This window comes from Cryptomeria japonica, unplaced genomic scaffold (assembly GCF_030272615.1).
Source record: "Cryptomeria japonica unplaced genomic scaffold, Sugi_1.0 HiC_scaffold_1600, whole genome shotgun sequence".
Lineage (NCBI taxonomy): Eukaryota > Viridiplantae > Streptophyta > Pinopsida > Cupressales > Cupressaceae > Cryptomeria > Cryptomeria japonica.
The window spans coordinates 1-7,500 of NW_026729951.1; the positions used below are offsets into that span (position 1 = coordinate 1).

Consider the following 7,500-nt stretch of genomic DNA (forward strand, 5'->3'; position numbering starts at 1 on the left):
ACTTTTCTGCGCTCCAAAGGTGCGCACTTTTGGAGGGCACTTTTTGGAGGGCACTTTTCTGCGCTCCAAAGGTGCGCACTTTTGGAGGGCACTTTTTGGAGGGCACTTTTCTGCGCTCCAAAGGTGCGCACTTTTGGAGGGCACTTTTGTGCACTCCAAAGGTGCGCACTTTTGGAGGGCACTTTTCCTGTGCTCCAAAGGTGCACACCTAGGTGAGCACCTTCGACCACACCTTGTAGCACACCAAACTCTGACTTTCGACTTCATCCGCAATGCAGGGTCTTTGAGGTTGGCGCAATGCGCACAACCAGGGGAGTCGACCCATCAAACCCAACACCTCCCCTATATAAGCTATTTGTCTGATTCTCATACATGCGTAGCCTGCAGGAGCAATTAGGACATCGACCCCAACTTTCGGCTTCTAAACGAAAACAAGGTCTTTGAGGTTGGTGTAATGCGAACAACTAGGGGAGTCAACCCATCAAACCCAACACCTCCCCTATATAAGCTATTTGTCTGATTCTCATACATGTGTAGTCTACAGGAGCAATTAGGACATCGACCCCAACTTTTGACTTCTTAACGAAAACAAGGTCTTTGAGGTTGACGTAATGCGCACAACCAGGGGAGTCGACCCATCAAACCCAACACCTCCCCTATATAAGCTATTTGTCCGATTCTCATACATGTGTAGCCTGCAGGAGCCATTAGGACATTGACCCCAACTTTTGACTTCTTAACGAAAACAAGGTCTTTGAGGTTGGCGTAATGCGCACAACCAAGGGAGTTGACCCATCAAACCCAACACCTCCCCTATATAAGCTATTTGTCTGATTCTCATACATGTGTAGCCTGCAACAACGATTAGGACATCCACCCCAACTTCTGAATTCGTCTGCGTTGACCGCACCAAAGGTGCACGCCTTGGTGCTCACCAAAATCCGACTTCCGACTTCTTCTGCTATGCGGGGTCTTTGAGGTTGGCGCAGTGCGCACAACCAGGGGAGTCAACCCACCGAATGCAACACCTCCCCTATATAAGCTATTTGTCTGATTCTCATACATGCGTAGACTGCAGCAATGATTAGGACATCCACCCCAACTTTTGACTTCTTAAACAAGACAGGGTCTTTGAAGTTGGTGCAGTGCACACAACCAGGGGAGTCGACCCATCAAACGCAACACCTCCCCTATATAAAGCTATTTGTCCGATTCTCATACGTGTAGTCTGCAGCAGCGATTAGGACATCGACCCCAACTTCCGAATTCGTTTGCATTGACCGCACCAAAGGTGCACGCCTTGGTGTGCACCCTGGAGTGCACTTTGGTGCTCACCTCGGTGCACACTTTGGTGTGCACCTCGGTGTGCACCAAAGGTGCGCACCTTGGAGCGCACCAAAGGTGTACACTTTGGAGCGCACCACATAGGGTCTTTGAGAGGTTGGCGCAGTGCGCACACCAAGGTGGGTGTTGAGGTGCGTGCCGAGGTGGGTGGGTGCTAGGGTGCGCTCCATGGTGGGTGCCAGGGTGGGTGCGTGCTAGGGTGGATTCCAAAGAGGGTCATAGGGTGGGTGCCAAGGTGGGTTGGTGATATAGTGGGTTCAAAGGTGGGTACTAGGGTGGGTTCCAAGGTGGGTCACAAGTTGGGTGCCAGGATGCGTGGGTGTTAGGTTGGGTGCCAAGGTGGGCTCCTGCGTGGGTGGGTGCTAGGGTGGGTTTCAAGGTGGACGCGAGGGCGGGTGCCAAGGTGGGTAACAAGTTGGGTGTTAGGATGGGTGAGTGCTAGAGTGGGTGCCAAGGTGGGTGGGTGCTAAGGTGGATGCCAAGGTGGTTCACAGGGTGGGTGGGTTCTAGGGTGAGTTCCAAGGTGGGTCACAGGTTCAGTGCTAGGGTGGGTGTCAAGGCGGGTGTCGAGGTGCCTGGGTGCTAGGGTGTGGATGCCAATGTGGGTCATAGGGTGGGTACTAGGGTGGGCTGCAATGTGGGTGCCAAGGTGGGTAACATGCTCGGTGGGTTCTAAATTGGGTGCCAGGGTGGGTGTGCACCCACCTTGCCCGAGGTGGGTGCCAAGGTGCCAGTGTGGGTGGGTGCTAAGGTGGATGCCAAGGTGGGTGAGAAGGTGGGTGATAGGTTGAGTGGTAGGATGGGTGGGTGCCAAGATGGGTCACAGGGTGGGTGCAAGGGTGGGTAGGTGCTAGGGTTGGTGTCAGGGTGGGTGGGTGCTAGGTTGGGTTCCAAGGTGGGTGCGAGGGTGAGTGTCAAGGTGGGTCACAGGTTAGGTGCTAGGATGGGTGAGTGCTAGGGTGCAAAGGTGCCAGGGTGGGTGCTAGGATGGGTCGATGCTAGGGTGAGTGGCAAGGTGGGTCCACAAGTGTCAAGGTGGGTGCCGAGGTGGGTGCCAAGTCGGCGACTGCTATGGTGGATGCCAAGGTGGGTCACGGGGTGGGTGCCAAGTTGCTAGGTTGGGTTCCAAGGTGGGTGCCAACGTGGGTGCTAGGGTGCGTGGGTTAAAGGGTGTGTCACAACGTGGGTGCCAGGATGGGTGCGCACCCACACTGGCCAAGACGGGTGCGGGTGCAAGGTTGGGTTCCAAGCCCGGTCACAGGCTGGGTGCTAGGATGGGTGGGTGCCAAGGTGGGCACCAGGGTGGGTGCACCCACCCTGGCCAAGGTGGGTCACGGGGTGGGTCCTAGGGTGGGTAACGGGGTGGGTACTAAGGTGCGTGCCAAGGTGGGTCATAGGGTGGGTGCCAAGGTGGGCACCAGGGTGGGTGTGCACCAACCCTAGCCAGGGTAGGTCACGGGGTGGTTGTCGGGGTGGGCGTCAAGGAGCCAAGGTGGGTGGCAAGTAGCCAAGTTGCGTGCCAAGGTGGGTGTCGGGGTGGGTGCCAAGGATCCAAGGTGGGTGCCAAGGAACCAAGGTGGGTGTCTGGGTGGGTGCCGAGGTGGGAGCCAGGGTGGGTCCCAAGGTGAGTGCAAAGGTGGGTGCCAGGGTCAAGGTGAGTGCCAATGTGGGTTCCAAGGTGCCAGGGTCAGGGTGAGTGCCAATGTGGGTTCAAAGGTGCTAAGTTGGGTGCGAGGTTGGGTGCGAGGGTGGGTGGGTGCCAAGGTGTGCTAGGTGGAAGCCCGGGTGGGTCGGCATCCCATGGGTGTCGAGTTGGGTGCCTGATGGGTGCTTCTTGTCAAGTTTTAGTCGTCGGGACTCATTTCGAGCCTTAGAGGTCGTTTCTTGTCCGGTTGCCCTGTCTTCGACCTGGGAACCCAATTTTGGTCCTCGGGTCCCATTTTTTTTTGTCTCGCATCCCACTTTTGGCCTGTGGCCTTTTCGGGGTCGATTCTCGTTTTGGGCATCAGAGCATGTTTCTTCTCCTAAAACCCAATATTTGTTTATTAAGTCTCGGAACACATTTTTGTTCTCGTGGACCCATCATGGGTCTTGGAACGCATTTGTGGTCCTTGGGTCCCATTTTGCATCCCGAAACTTGTGTTTTGGTGCTTGATCCCTATTTTGGGTGCCCACCTTGCACCAAGTGCGCACCCGGGGCAAACCGAGCGCCTTGGTGCACCGGGGCAAGATCGAGCGTGCACCCGAGGCGCCCCGAACATGCACCAAGGTGCACTCGGCCCACATGTGAGCGCAGGTCGTTGCGCCCGAGGTGGTGTGTGGGCACCGCGTTGCAGACGGGACACTGCACGCACACGACGCCCCCTCCAGGTGCACGCACGTAGGCCGGGCCGGGTGCACACCCGACGCCCTAGCAAGGTGCGCGCACCCGGGCAGGGCTCACACTTGGCGAACGGGGCGCACTTCGCGAGGGAGGGTGTGCACCTCGACGGGGGTGGGTGGCCGGGGTGGATTCGCACGTGGGTCGCGGTTTGCTAAGTACACACTGCGACAAGCTCATAACGGGTGCGATCATACCAGCATTAGTGCACCGGATCCCATCAGAACTCCGCAGTTAAGCGCGCTTGGGCCGGAGTAGTACTGGGATGGGTGACCTCCCGGGAAGTCCCGGTGTTGCACCCTTTTTTAGTTTTTCGCCGGGCGTCGCAATGCTATTTGAATAAACCTTTTGCCCGTTTGCGTTCTCGTCGGGGCCGGGCCGGGCCGGGGTGCGCTGCCCGCACTACCGCGCGCGCGGGGGCGACACCGAGCGCGCACCCGAGGCACCCCGAGCACACAGGCCACGGTGCAACCCGGGCGTTGTGCGCGCACCCCGGTGCGCCCGAGGTGCTGCGCGCGCACCCAGGTGAAATCGGTGTGCACCTCGGCCAGTGCGCGCTCGGTCGAGTCGCGCACGTTGGCCAAGGTGCACGGTGATGTTTCTTACTCTAAGGTTCCGCACCAGACGCCCGGGACAGGTGAGCGAAGCTGGGCGGGGCCGGGTGCGCGGCCGGGGCAGGTGCACGCAGCTGGAGAGAGCTTTGGAGCACACTTCGGAGCGCACCAATGATGCGCTCCATTCAAAAGTTTCCTGAAAAGGCAAAAAAAGTTGAGATTATAGAATTTCCCACTTGAGAGATTGTAAAAAAAAAAAATTTAAAATGAAGGAAACGCGGGTGCCAAGGTGTGCGCAGCCCAGCCAAGGTGTGCGCACCAAGGCGCCCACCCTGGCGAAGGTGCACGCAAGGTGCGCACCCGAGGCAAACCGGACAATTAACCCAACTTTCGACTTCGCGCGCACCTTGGAGCGCACTTCGGAGCGCTCCTTGGTGCGCACCAATCTTGGGCACCTCGGAGTGCACCATGGCGCCCACCAAGGTGCGCACCCGGGGCAAACCGAGCTCCGACTTCGTGCGCACCTTGGAGCGCACGAAAGGTGCGCACCATGGCGCCCACCAAGGTGCGCAGCCCAGCCAAGGCGTGCGCATCAAGGTGCGCACCCTGGCGAAGGTGCGCACCCGGGGCAAACCGAGCTCCGACTTCGTGCGCACCTTGGAGCGCACAAAAGGTGCGCAACCCAGCCAAGGTGTGCGCACCCCGGTCAAACCGAGCTCCGAATCGTGCGCACCAGAGGTGCACGCCATCGTGCGCACCTTGGAGCACACTTCGGAGCCCTCCTTGGTGCGCGCCGATGTTGCGCACCTCGGAGCGCACCCGGGGAAAACAATGCAATTAACCCGACTTTCGACTTCGTGGGCACCTCGGAGCGCTCTCGGGTTCGCACCTCGGAGCACACCGAGGTGCGCACCTTTGATGCGCTGCCTTCACCAATTTCCAGAAAAGGCAAGAAAACATTGAGAAGGTGTGCGCACCGAGGTGCCCACCCTGGCGAAGGTGCACGCGAGGTGCGCACCCGGGGCAAACCGGGCTCCGACTTCGTGCACGCCGCACCTTGGAGCACACTTCGGAGCGCTCCTTGGTGCGCACCAGGGCGCGCAACCCAGCCGAGGTGCCCACCCCGGCGAAGGTGCACGCGAGGTGCGCACCCGGGGCAAACCGGGCTCCGACTTCGTGCACGCCATGGTGCCCACCGCGGCGAAGGTGCACGCGAGGTGCGCACCCGGGGCAAACCGGGCTCCGACTTCGTGCACGCCGCACCTTGGAGCACACTTCGGAGCGCTCCTTGGTGCGCACCATGGTGCCCACCAGGGCGCGCAACCCCGCCGAAGGTGCACGCGAGGTGCGCACCCGGGGCAAACCGGGCTCCGACTTCGTGCACGCCGCACCTTGGAGCACACTTCGGAGCGCTCCTTGGTGCGCACCATGGTGCCCACCAGGGCGCGCAACCCCGCCGAAGGTGCACGCGAGGTGCGCACCCGGGGCAAACCGGGCTCCGACTTCGTGCACGCCATGGTGCGCACCGCGGCGAAGGTGCGCACCCGGGGCAAACCGGGCTCCGACTTCGTGCACGCCGCACCTTGGAGCACACTTCGGAGCGCTCCTTGGTGCGCACCAGGGCGCGCAACCCAGCCGAGGTGCCCACCCCGGCGAAGGTGCACGCGAGGTGCGTACCCGGGGCAAACCGGGCTCCGACTTCGTGCACGCCGCACCTTGGAGCACACTTCGGAGCGCTCCTTGGTGCGCACCATGGTGCCCACCAGGCCGCGCAACCCAGCCAAGGTGTGCGCACCAAGGTGCACGCGAGGTGCGCACCCGGGGCAAACCGGGGTCCGACTTCGTGCACGCCGCACCTTGGAGCACACATCGGGGCGCTCCCGGGTTCGCACCGGCGTTGCGCACCGTGGTGGGCACCTCGGAGCACACCAAGGTGGGCAGCGAGGTGCGCACCTTTGATGCGATGCCTTCACTAATTTCCATAAAAGGCAAAAAAAAAACGAGATTTTAAAATTTCCGTTTTGAAAGATAGTGAGAAAAAGGGAATGCTGGTGCCATCTTGAGCCCGCCCTGGTGCGCAGCCCAGCCAAGGTGTGCGCACCAAGGTGCCCACCCTGGCGAAGGTGCGCGCCCGGGCAATTAATCCAACTTCCAACTTCGCGCGCGCCAGGGTGGGAGCGCACCCAACAACCGGGCCTGGGAAGAGCCAATGCGAGAAACCCCACCAAACGCTCTGACAAAAAAAGAGGGGGCGCTCCAGTAACCCCGCTTCGGAGCGCACCCTGGGCAAACCCAGCCAAGGTGCCCACCCCGGCCAAGGTGCAGGCGAGGTGCGCACCCGGGGCAAACCGGGCTCCGACAACGTGCACGCCGCACCTTGGAGCACACTTCGTAGCGCTCCCGGGTGCGCACCTCAGAGCACACCAAGGTGGGCAGCGAGGTGCGCACCTTTGATGCGCTGCCTTCACTAATTTCCAGAAAAGGCAAAAAAAAAAGGAGATTTTAAAATTTCCGTTTTGAAAGATAGTGAAAAAAACGGAACGCGCGTGCCATCTTGAGCCCGCCCTGGTGCGCAGCCCAGGTAAGGTGCCCACCCTGGCAAAGGTGCGCACCCGGGCAATTAACCCTACTTCCGACTTCGTGCGCGCCAGGGTGGCAACCGGGCCTCGGAAGAGCCAATGCGAGAAACCCCACCAAACGCTCCGACAAAAAAAGAGGCGGCGCTCCAATAACCCCGCTTCGGAGCGCAGCCGGGGCAAACCCAGCCAAGGTGCCCACCCCGACGAAGGTGCACGCGAGGTGCGCACCCGGGGCAAACCGGGCTCCGACAACGTGCACGCAGCACCTTGGAGCACACTTCGAAGCACTCCCGGGTGCCCACCGGCGTTGCGCACCGTGGTGGGCAGCGAGGTGCGCACCTTTGATGCGCTGCCTTCACTAATTTCCAGAAAAAGGCAAAAAAAAATGAGATTTTAAAATTTCCGTTTTGAAAGATAGTGAAAAAAAAGGAACGCGGGTGCCATCTTGAGCCCGCCCTGGTGCGCAGCCCAGGCAAGGCATGCGCACCAAGGTGCCCACCCGAGGTGCACACCCGGGGCAAACCGGGCTCCGACTTCGTGCAGGCCGCACCTTGGAGCACACTTCGGAGCGCTCCTTGGTGCGCACCATGGTGCCCACCAGGGCGCGCAACCCAGCCAAGGTCTGCACACCAAGGTGCCCACC

At 60.3% G+C, this 7,500-nt stretch overlaps 1 non-coding gene across 1 annotated transcript; it reads left to right on the forward strand.

Annotated features, from left to right (window-relative positions):
- The first annotated feature begins 3,907 nt into the window (after nucleotides 1-3,907).
- Nucleotides 3,908-4,026, forward strand: LOC131873363 (5S ribosomal RNA). The gene has a single exon (XR_009371324.1). It is a non-coding gene; the product is annotated as a 5S ribosomal RNA (ribosomal RNA).
- The last annotated feature ends 3,474 nt before the right edge of the window (nucleotides 4,027-7,500 follow it).